Consider the following 13101-nt stretch of genomic DNA (forward strand, 5'->3'; position numbering starts at 1 on the left):
AAGAGAGCCTACATAACTACAACCAGGAACTGAAAAATGCAAGACAATCCTATTTTTCAGAGATCATCGACAGGAACAGCAACAATGCTCGCACATTGTTCTCTGTTATAGACAGACTGACAAACCCAGGAGTGTCAGTGCCACCTGAACTGCTGTCTAAAAAGTCATGCAATGACTTTGCATCTTTTTTCACAGATAGTGTTAAAAATAAGACAAACAGTCTGTAGCTCTAGCTCTGGCAAAACCATAATGTCACTTGTGCCTTTTTATCCACCAGTTAAGCTGGCACATTTTAACCTTCTAGATAATACAGCACTGACAGAAACTGTTAAACAGTTAAAACCCACAACATGCTCACTTGACAATCTGCCTACACATTTTCTTAAAAACGTTTTTAACTGCATATTGTCAGATGTGTTGCAGATTGTTAACAGTTCTCTTCAGTCAGGGCAGTTTCCCCAGGCCCTGAAAACTGCAGTAATCAAACCTCTGCTCAAAAAATCAAACCTGGATGCTTCAGCAATAAATAACTACAGGCCAATATTTAACCTTCCTTTTCTGGGAAAGGTCATTGAAAAGGCTGTTTTTCAACAAATTCATTGCATTTTTGGTGCAAAACAATCTTTTTAATGAATTTCAGTCTGGATTTCAAGCACACCACAGCACTGAGACTGCACTTATTAAGGTCTTAAATGACATACATCAGAATAACGATGCATCCAAAGTCTCCGTCTTAGTACTGCTGGACCTTAGTGCTGCATTTGATACAGTTGATCACAGCATACTGCTCGACAGGCTGGAGCAGTGGGTGGGATTTACTGGCACTGTGTTAAACTGGTTCAAATCTTACTTACATGATAGGGACTACTTTGTGTCAATTGGTAACTATGAGTCTGACCGAACTAAAATCACATGCAGGGTTCCTCAAGGGTCCATTCTTGGACCACTTCTGTTCAACATCTACATGCTGCCCCTAGCTCAGATCATAGAACAGCACAACATCTCCTACCACACCTATGCAGACGGCACACAGCTTTATATATCAGTGTCATCACATGACTACAGTCCCTTACACTCACTAAGTAAGTGTACTCAACAAATCAATGAGTGGATGAGCCAGAACTTTCTCCAGCTCAATGCTGACAAAACAGAGATGATTGTTTTTGGCCCCAAAAATGAAAGAGCTAAGATCAGTGCTTACCTTGACTCCATGTCACTGAAGGTCACAAACCAAGCCAGAAATCTTGGTGTAATACTCGACTCAGGCCTGAATTTTAACACCCATGTAAAAGCCATTACTAAGTCTGCCTATTACCACCTGAAAAACATTGCTAGGATCAAGGGCTTTCTGCCCAAACAAGACACAGAAAAACTTATTCATGCATTTATTTTCAGTAGGCTAGATTATTGTAACTGCGTCCTCACAGGTCTTAGCAAAAAATCCGTCAGGCAGCTGCAGCTGGTCCAAAATGCTGCTGCTAGAGTTCTGAGTAACACCAGGAAAATGGACCACATCACACCGGTCCTCAAATCACTGCACTGGCTTCCTGTGAGTCAAAGGATCCATTTCAAAACTTTACTCCTGGTCTACAAAGCACTGAATGGTCTTGGACCAAAATACATCATGCATTTAATCATCCTGATTTTATTTGATGTTTTTATGATTTTATTCTTTTATGATTTTAATTTCCATCCTAATTTAATGTTTTAAAATGTTTTTATTCTGTGATTTCATCTTATGTAAAGCACTCTGAATTGCCTTGTGTATGAATGGGGCTATATAAATAAAGCTTGCCTTGCCTTGCCTTGCCTTTTAGCGAATGTAACCAGTGCGTAGCGCTATCTGTGTAGCTTGCTTTGTAGGTAGCTTTAATAATTGAACCTAGTTAAATCATGATGTTGAAGGGACAAGCATATTTGCATATTATTACCGACCATATTTTGTTTGAATGGTTGTTATATTGTTTAGAAGGATTTGGTTGTGCATTTGTTATCAAGGCAGTCTAACAGATATAGTTAGCAAGTTGTAAAAAAGCTGCAAATGTCCAATTTCCCGCCTTTACCAGACTTGTAGTATTTTAATGTTTGCACTTTGTACTTGTTTGTATTTACAGTTTAAGTAAAAACAATGATAAATGTTCATGTGAATGTCAGTTTTATCGCCTTTTATGACATGTTGCATCGTGCCCGTGCTGAAGAGACAGTGCCACCGGATGATGGACACACAGCTAAATGTGATGATGGGATTACAGAAAGCCCACATGCTACATTTCTCTACTCTACAACAGCAGGCCTGTCGGGGTGAAAATCCCCTTGTTTCCTTCTGCTCACCCCCTGATTTAGGTTGTAAGGAAGGAGCGGATAAATTCTGGTCTCAAAATTATGATTTATTAAACAATGAGGCAAATTCTGAGTCGCAGAGCTCTGGGTTGTTGAGATACAAAGAACAAGGCAAGAACAACCATGAACAACAAAGAACAACTCACCAACCACAACTGGACATGGAATTCACACATTGATATACCCCATGGGCGTTCCTGCCTGCCGGCCCACAGGGGCATCTACTATCCCCCTGCAGACCCTGGGTCATACAGCAACTAGACCATTAGTGTTTACTGCCAAATAAGGTAAAACTTCAATTCCTTAAATCTCATAGGTTGTGAGGCTGATCTAGGGATGACCATAACATGGGGCACTCAGGAGAAAAACACATTCCTTTAGAATCTGGCCTTTATCAGGTCAAAGGTGCTGCTGTCCTTGGCCTGCATTTATGACCATCTTGTACCAACCGGAGCTCTCTCCAGAGAGCAGAAAAACAAGAGACAGAGAGAGTCAGCTACAAATCTACAAAAAGTTATATGAGAAGAATAACATTCCACACTTCTTAATACATTCAGTATACTTACTTTCATTTTCTATAAAAGTTCCTAACATGAAAACTAATAAAAAACACATTATTGAATAATAAACACTTACAAATATAAATATAAATGTATATGTATAAAAATGAATAGGAACAAAACTTCAATATATGTGAACACACGCTACATGGTAACACAGTGCAAAGTAAATACTTTCACCCTTCAGGCCCAAGACCACATCGCTCTCCAGGAGCTGGGAGTGAAGACACCTGATCTGTTCCCAGAGCCATCATATCTGGAGGATGATTCAGATGAGGAATGAAGTGACATACATGACATACATTACATAACATACACATAAAGTGCAACACATAGTCTCATAGGGAACATGACATTCCTACATTCAATAAAGAGCATCACATATTCATTGTCATATTTTCATTATTAATTCTATAACATTCATAATCAGTTTATGTTTTGGTTCTAGTGATCTCCTAATCATTTGATGATTTGTTTTTTTCAGTAATTCCATAGTCATTTGTTCATTTAAACTACTACAAACAAAATGTTTGTTAACATGTTTGTTACATTGTAAAGGTGTTCTCAGTTAACATCGTCGCCTGGCGCGAGGGGCCATAGGAAACTTTTCCCTGGAGATAACAGCCGACAGGGTTTTCCTACACTCTGAGAACATCCTTATCATTGTTATGTTATCATTTATCATGTTATCGTTCATACTCATGCATATGCAGATTTACCTTTGTTGACACACATGTGATAGTGATGTACTTATATAACTGGCAGTTATCATTTATTTGGCACTTCACATAAGCAGTTTGCCATCATTCTTTAGTCAAGATTCACTCATGCACACATAGACTCATCTGTGTACACATAGTAACATTTCTGATGACCACATTAATTTGATTGACACATGTCAGGTGAGAAGAACCCACCTGAGGGGGGATTATGTGGAAGAAAAATGTACATGTACTGATGATTTGCTTCCCAGAATGCAAGAGTCCTGGTACTTCCCAGAATCAAGGAAATGTTTATGTTCAAGGGTTGAAGAGCTAGGTCAGGATAGCCTGACTCATCCTCGGTTGAACTAGCTATGTAATTAACAAGCCGGTTGATAAGAAGCAGATGTGGAAACACATACAATGCCAGAATGAATTGGCAAATTTGGGCTCCAACCTTCACACACATACACACACACACACAGAGCCTTGGCTATAAAAGGTCATCAGCTTTTAGGTTCATTGGGCTTTTTACACCCACTGAAGGCAGACTTCTGGCTCCTGAATTTTTGTTTGAATCAAATTGACAACAGCAGCAGGGGTGAATATCCATTAGTGTTCTCTCTTCCACGGGCTGAAACGCCATTTGTTTGCTTTTTTCATGTCTGTTGCCTCTGGTTTTCTTAAACATGCCAATGAGTACTGCTGTATCATTGTTTGGAAGAGAATGGACTTAGAGTAGGAGAATTAGGTGATTTTGTCCTTTGTTCCTTTTTATTGAAATGATTTAGAAGATGAAGATTCCTCTGATTTGTTTTACGATTGTAACATTTCCTCATTTGCAGCCTGCCATCTATCCAAGACCTGTACGTCTCCAGGACTCTGAGGCGTGCAGGTCGGATCACAGCTGACCCTTCTCACCCTGGACATGGACTCTTTGAGCCACTCTCTTCAGACAGGAGGTTACGGTCCATTCGGACCAGAACCTCATGCCACAAGAACAGCTTCTTCTCAGCTGGGGGGTCCTACTACCACTTTGGAATCGAAAACGCTCTCATAGCTGAACTAAAATCTTTAGGACATTTACCAAATGTGACTGATACACTCACTCTTCGACTTAACATTGATGGATTGCCCTTATTCCGTAGCTCCAGTATCAGTCTGTGGCCTATTCTGGGCAGGATTAAGGAAATTCCAGGGTGTGGTGTGTTTGTAATTGGAGTGTATTCAGGTGTGTCCAAACCCTCAAATGTGCAAGAGTATTTGCAAGAATTAATTGTAGATATAAAAGCCATTTCTCAGAGTGGCATTGTGTACAATGGTGTACATTTCAGAGTAGCATTACCAGATGCTTTTATTTGTGATGCACCTGCTCGTGCCTTTCTTAAATGCGCCAAAGGCTATACGGACTATTATGGGTGTGAGAGGTGCACTCAAAAAGGCCAGCACATGAAACATCAGCAGAGCTCAGGACAGATGAGCAATTTGGTAGGCAAGATTATAAACAGCACCGCAATAAGTTTTTTGTTGCAATGTCAGCATATTTGGTTTCTACCAGGCAGTATTTACCTAGCAATTTTGCAAGGAAACCACGATCTTTGTTTTTCGCTTTCCTGTTTAGTTCTTCTTAAAGTCTGGCTGGACCAGGCCCGGCCCAAGGCATAAGCGAACTATGCGGCAGCTTAGGGCCCCCGGTCGCTTATAGGGGCCCAAAGAGCGCCTGTAACCTGGGTAAAAAAATCAGTAATCTCTCTCCTCTGCTGTATTTCTCATGCAAAATCGCTCTCGCTATATTAAGTACTCTCGCGAGTATAGCATTGTATGTCATGTGGCTGCGCTGGGCCACTAACAACAAAGTCACATGACCGCGTCAAGCCAATTAACAAGCACTGTTAGTCAAACCTGATACCACCACTGGTAGCTGCAGAGGGGACGTATAGAAAAGTTTGCTGCGGGTATGGTTAAAAGTTTTTGGTTCACTTAATATTGATTGACAGCACTTTTTATTAAATGTACTGAATGTTGACTTGTAGGAGCCTCCACCGTGATCGTACTATTGAGCGAAAGGAGCTTTGTGTTCAGCTACAGAGCGGAATCTGTGTTTGTTTGTTCGAAGCTATTGTTTGTGCGAGCTATTGTAATGCTACCGCTAGCCTAGCCAGACCTATTGATTTGAATGGGCATTTGATTAAGCTTTGTTTCTCAAATAATGCAAACTTACATGAAGTGTCCATAACTCCAATAATGTCCTGTTACTCTTTGAATGTTTACATACAACCGAAACTTTATCAATGCAAATTGATTGAATTTGTTGTTGTTGTTGTCCTATAACTGCTCAAGGTTTCTTCCTCTAAAAGGGAGTTTTTCCTTGCCACAGTGCTCTTAAGGGGGTTCAGGCTCTGTGTTTCTGTGATTTTTTTTTTCTGATTGTAAAATGTGTTATATAAATAAAACTGAATTGAATTGAATTATATTAGCACTGTGCATTAGAGTATTGTTCTAATGCCTTTTGTAAAATAATATAGTTCAATATTACAGAATGTACATTATATCAATATACATTGATGCACGATATCAGTTTTGTTAATTTATATTGATTAATATTGTATGTGATTTATTACATTGATGGATGTTATATTGATATTGAATTGGAAAATGTATTTAATGCAGCTAGTAATAATTACTGTTATTTGTGTGCACACTGAAACCCTGGCCCTGTGTCTCATCCAGGCCAGGTTTTGATGGTGAGCTACCAGGCCTAGAGCCTGAACTCAATTATTTAATCTCAACTCAAGATGGAAAAAGACTTTTCCACCTCAAGCCTGAGGAGTCCCCTTTCCAAGCTAGGCTAGTAGGAGGCCCCTGTAGCCTACACAAACCTTTGCCCCTCTGCATTATGTCTGCCATGTCCCTCTCCACACAGACAATTTCCACACTGCCCCTTTCAGGCCGCTGTGCAGCATATGGACATTGGGAGAATTTGGGAAGCTGAATGAATAACATTTAAGGCACAATCACATCGTGTCACAACCTGGTGTTCCTTTCTCGTTTTGTTTTCCTTGTTTTGGGTTTTTAGTTTAATATGTGTTAGTTATTGTTGTTTTCCTGTAGTTCTAGGGCCAGTGTTTTGTTTCTCTGGGGTTTTTTTTAGTTCCTGTGTCCTGTTTGTCTTGTCTTGTGCTTCCTGTTTTATTTTGATAGTCCTGTCCACCTTGTGTATTTTACTGAGTTTTACTTCCTGTGGTTTCCCTCCTTGTTTGATTACCTGCCCTGCCCTCATGTGTGTCACCTGTGTCTCGTTGTCTTCCCTGGTCCTGTGTATTCTTTGTTTCCCCTGCACTGGGTGCCAGTTTGTCTTCGTCTTTTTCTTCATTTTTTATACAACAGTAAATATGTTCTTCTTTAGATGCATCTCAGGGATTTAAATGCTATCTAGGTATTTAGATATTTATTATATATTTCAATTTCATCTTTGATTTTTATTTGTCTCTAACAAAAAAAAAGAATTTCCCTTCAGGGATAAATAAAGTAATTCTGATTCTGATTCACATATACACAGTGCAGCCTATGGATGATGAAGCATCTGATGTTGAGGTGGCAGTATGAAATTTTGCTTTGGGCCCCATAAAGGCTTGGGCTGGCCCTGGGCTGGATGCTACAATATAGAATAGCAAAAAAGAAATTACATATTGGAAAGTAAGGGTGTGCAGATGATGACTGTTTGGAATGACATTTGTTATGGTTTTGTTCACTGTGTTTCTTAATATTTCTGTGCATGATGTGTGAACTGATTATCCAGCCTTGTCCGTGTGTTCAGTGAAGTGTGTCAGTGTGTGCAGCAGCTTCCAGCTGCAGCAGTCAGTTCAGTTTCTGTTCAGTCTGAGTGAGGGAGGTTTTTGTACGACACTTTTTCACTGTGTGAACACCCACTGACTGTTGATGTAATGTGCACTCTGACAGTAATAAACTGCTGCATCTCCAGCCTGAACTCCACTGATGGTCAGAGTGAAGTCAGACTTTGATCCACTGCCTGTAAAACGATCTGGAGTTCCTGAATATCTGCTGCTAGCATAATAAATGAGCAGTTTAGGAGTTCCTTCATCTCTCTGTTGGTACCAGGATAAACGGTCAGAGCCATAAACATCCTGACTGGTCGTACATTTGATGGTGACGGAGCCTCCCAGAGCAGATGTCACTGCTCCAGGCTGAATCACTCTGACCTGTCCTCTGGACTCTGAGGACAAAGAGACAGAAACATGAAGCAGCGTCATGGTTTTGTGGGCTTCATTTCAGAGGGACGGATGTTCATAGAGGAGAGGAGTTTGATTCTCTGGACTTTACCTGTGAAGCAGCAGCAGAGCACAGTCCAGATGAGGACGCAGGTCAAAGTCATGTTTTTGATGAGGAGGATTTCTGTTGTGATGAAGGACAGCTGTCAGTCATCCAGTGTTCAAGTGTCAGGACTATAAAGTCTCCCAGAGCACTGGAGCATGCTGCTGCTGATGCAAAGTGACTCTCTATGGAAATGAACTCATCTCTCATGTGTAGCTTAAGTATTAGAAGGTTACATATGAAACACTCTTAGAGAGATGGAAAAAAATGAATTTCAAAGTCTTCTGGGTACATGTAATTATAATAAGGCATTATAGGTCTTGTCTCATTTGTTGGAAGCACCTCAGGTGTTGGGATCCCAGCTCTCTCAGCTCAACTACCTTGTGGGCTTCCTTGTGTAGGGTGAAAGAATTTATTCTGCACAATGTTAACATGCAGTGTGTTCAGATATATAAGTATGTTTATCACTTAATAATGTGATTTTCATAGGTGTTTATGTGTTAGGAAGTTTTATAGAAAATCAAAGTAATTCGAGGATACCGAATGTATTAAGAAGTAATTTCACACATTTCATAGTGTGTCATATAACTTTGTTTTCTGCAGTTCATGCTGTGGCAGATGAGATCAGTTGTTTTTCTGCTCTCTGGAGAGAGCTCCGGTTGGTACGAGATAAAATTCAGACTAAGGACAGCAGCACCTTTGACCTGATAAAAGCCAGATTCTAAAGGAATGTGTTTTTCTCCTGAGTGCCCCATGTTATCGTCATCACTAGATCGGACTCACAACCTATGAGCTTTACCTTATTAGGGAATAAACACTAATAGTCTATTCGCTGTATGACCCAGGGTCTGCAGGGGGGGGGGGGGGGTGTCCAGATGCCCCTGCGTCTACTATGCGTTTATTATTATACTTGATTGTTCTTCTGCTCGCAGTATTGCAAATTTGACCTCCTTAACGTGTTCAAAAACTCACAGCACCCCCAAAGTGTGAAAATATTCACTGCAACCTTGCTCCACTGTTCACCGCATCAGGTTACTGAGGAGGTGGTGGCCATTCGCCACAAGATCATCTACCTCCCCAAGACTGCAGAAGACCTGGTGACAGTATCCCAGGGGTTTGCAGGGCTGGCAAGACACAGAGGTTTTCGCAAAGCTGCTGGAGCAATTGACGGTTGCTATATGAGGATCAAGCCTTGACTTGCATGACTCCAGAGTACTCCGGCTCAGGCAGACAAAGTTATTCGGCTGCTTGCTGTGAACTGAGAGAGGTGAGATGGGTAGAAAGGGCTGGCCCACATTTTGTTGAAGCATCATCACGACCTAAGGTCATCGCAAAAGAACAATATTGGACAGTAGTGCATGTGAAAATTGTCAAAACATTTTTTTTTACTGATGTAATGCGTTTCTCCTCTGTTCACCCTGTGTTTTTGTTATAGAAATACAATAAAATAAACATACAGTGCAAGTGTTTTTGGTCACATGTAGGAAAAAACGAAATTACATTTCTTAAAGTTGTTGTCAATTTTCATTAAAATACTTTAATTCTAAATCAAATGTAAGTGTGAAACATTGTGCCATAAAATACAACAGGACTCTTTAAGGATAATACTTGTTTATAAAACTGCAGTATTATACATTTCGTTTAATGTGAAATTGTGAAATATAAGTTAACAGTTAGCTGAGCCCTGATAACTTTAGAAAGCTTATTCTACCTGATGGAGGTCGCCTCCATCTGGTTTGGTGTTATTTCCAAAAGTTATCAGTTTACCATTTTATTTTGTAGTTATTAACTTCCCTCTCGTTTCAGGTGTCTTGGTTTCCCCTCCTCATGATGACTGCCTGCTCCATGTGTGATCACATTTGCCTTCGTTCTGGACCTGTCTCTGCTTAACCCCTTTGTACTGGCTGGACTGATTACCTGTTTACCGAACACAGTTTGTGCATTAAACCTTTTGAACTTTTGATCAGCTGAATCCTGTCCTGCGTTTGAGTCCACTTCACCTAGAAATCCTGATGGATAATGGAGCAGCTTTTGAATGAGGTGAAGAAATTGTGTGGATTAGATGGGAAATTCCAAAATGTAATACCAAGACAGAGCCTTTGGAGATGCACTAGTAAACCTTACATGTATGACAGAACTTGAGGATTTGGCAAATGTCCAGCTCATCTCAATAGCTGATGGTGGCAGCCAGGAGATTATTCTCACTTTCTGTAATGACTTTGCAAATGGGCAGTCAGATGACACAGAACTCCTGCCGGTCCTGCTCTGTCTCTACAGGAAGCCAAATGTGGCCAAGAGAGGTTCCAATTCCTATGTTCTCCTATGACACTGAACTGCAGTTACAAAAGGGAAATGCAGAGTACAGGACGAACATGACTGGTGCTGTGTTCAAAAGCATTGTCAGATATTCTGGAAAAGGTTGCTGAAGAGATCTACAATTACAAACGCTACCCAGATGATTCCTACTTTAAGAAACATCCATGCCTCTCTGAGCCTGGTTCCTACAATGACTGCTATGGGTGGAAGCAGTAGCTAAAGACAGAATGGGAAATTACTGAACTCACCTAAGGCACAGCAAAAAGGGCGGTTACTAATCAAATAAAGTCTTTTTAATAAAGGAAAGTTCTGGCTGCTGTAACACGCACAAAACAGAACTAAGGTCACTGGGCAAAAACAGGCCACAGGTAAAAACTAGGTAAAACAAAGGACTACGGCAAGGAACTCTGGAACTCTACCACTGAACACTGGTAAATAATAACTATAACAAAGAACTCAGGAAAACAAAGGCAGAAAACACAAAAAGCGTTACCAGAGCAAGAGCTATCAAGGCTGAGGGGTGGCTCGAAGGTTGGGAGCACAAACAGGGCCTGAAACCCACAGACATCCAAAGTTGACGACACAAACTGGCAACGCGTGGAGGAAGAGACAAAGCCTATACACACAAGGAGCAGGGGAGACAACAAGACACAGGTGGCACACATTAGGGCAGGGCAGGTAATCACACAAGACAATACACAAGGAGGGCAGGACTATTAGAATAAAACAGGAAGCACAAGACAAGGCAAGACAAACACTACGAGGACAACGAGAAACAGGAACTAAACAAAACCCAAACAAGGACACAAACTCCAAAAGAACATCGTGCCCGTGCTGAAGAGACAGTGCCACCGGATGATGGACACACAGCTAAATGTGATGATGGGACACATGCTAAATTTCTCTACTCTACAACAGCAGGCCCAAGACCACATCGCTCTCCAGGAGCTGGGAGTGAAGACGCCTGATCTGTTCCCAGAGCCATCATATCTGGAGGATTTCAGATGAGGAGTGAAGTGACATACATGACATACATGACATAACATACACATAAAGTGCAACACATAGTCTCATAGGAAAGATGACCTACATTCAATAAAGAGCATCACATATTCATTGTCATATATTCATTATTAATTCTATAACATTCATAATCAGTTTATGTTTTGATCTAGTGATCTCCTAATCATTTGATGATTTGTTGTTTTCAGTAATTCCATAGTCATTTGTTCGTTTAAACTACAAACATGTTTGTAGTAGTTTAAATACATTGTAATACATTGTAAAGCTGTTCTCAGTTAACATGGTCGCCTGGCGCGAGGGGCCGTAGGAATCTTTTCCCTGGAGATAACAGCCGACAGGGTTTTTCACTCCTACACTCTGAGAACATCCTTATCATTGTCATGTTATTATTTATCATGTTATCGTTCATACTCATGCATATGCAGATTTACCTTTGTTGACACACATGTGATAGTGATGTACTTATATAACTGTCAGTTATCATTTATTTGGCACTTCACATAAGCAGTTTGCCATCATTCTTTAGTCAAGATTCACTCACGCACACATAGACTCATCTGTGTACACATAGTAACATTTCTGATGACCACATTAATTTGATTGACACATGTCAGGTGAGAAGAACCCACCTGAGGGTGGATTATGTGGAAGAAAAATGTTCATGTACTGTCAGATTTGCTTCCCAGTCCTGCTACTTCCCAGAATTGAGGAAATGTTTAAGTTCAAGGGTTGAAGAGCTAGGTAGGCTAGGATAGCCTGACTCGTCCTCGGTTGAAGTGGCTATGTAATTAAGAACAAGCCAGTTGATAAGAAGCAGATGTGGAAACACATACAATGCTAGAATGAATTGCCCAAATTTGGACTCCCACCTTCACACACATACACACACAGAGGCTTGGCTATAAAAGATCATCAGCTTTTAGGTTCGTTGGGCTTTTAATTGGGATGTCACGTTTTTTTGCTCTCGAGTCCGAGTCTGAGTCATTTGATTTTGAGTCCCGATCTGATACTTTCTATAAAGGCACTCGTTGTGGCAAAGTGTGTGTGTGTTGCCACACTGGGAGATTTCACACATGCAGCAAATCAAGGTCTCGAACCCAGGGCCTGTCGCACCATGATGATTTGGATTCTGAAAACTGGATGCCAGGTGGTATCCCGGGTTGTGACTGTGATTTGAATGTAGATGAATGTTGTGACTTGGAAGATGATAATGATGATACATATGGGCTTGCAGAATGGGCTGCAGAATTCAATGTACCACAAACAGCAGTGTCTGAACTTCTTGAAATCTTAAGGAGGAAGGGCCTTGATGTCCCAATGGATGCCAGAACTCTTATGTCCACTGACAGATCTTGCAATGTGATTAATGGAGCTGGGGGTCCTACTACCACTTTGGAATAAAAAATGCTCTTATATGCTATATTAAGTACTCTCGCGAGTATAGCATTGTATGTCATGTGGCTGCGCTGGGCCAATAACAACATAGTCACATGACCGCGTCAAGTGAATTGACAAGCACTATTAGTCAAACCTCAAACCACCACTGGTAGCTGCAGAGGGGACGTATGGAAAAGTTTGCTGCAGGTATGGTTAAAAGTTTTTGGTTCACTTAATACTGACTGACAGCACTTTTTATTAAATGTACTGAATGTTGACTTGTAGGAGCCTCCACCGTGATCGTACCATTGAGCGAAAGCAGCTTTGTGTTCAGCTACAGAGCGGAATCGGTGTTTGTTTGTTCGAAGCTAACGTTAGCATTAACTGCTTCATTTGTTTTGCATTGACTTGTTAGCCGCGAGCTATTGTAATACTACCGCTAGCCTAGCCGG

Source organism: Parambassis ranga, chromosome 1 (genome assembly GCF_900634625.1).
Source record: "Parambassis ranga chromosome 1, fParRan2.1, whole genome shotgun sequence".
Classification (NCBI taxonomy): Eukaryota; Metazoa; Chordata; class Actinopteri; family Ambassidae; genus Parambassis; species Parambassis ranga.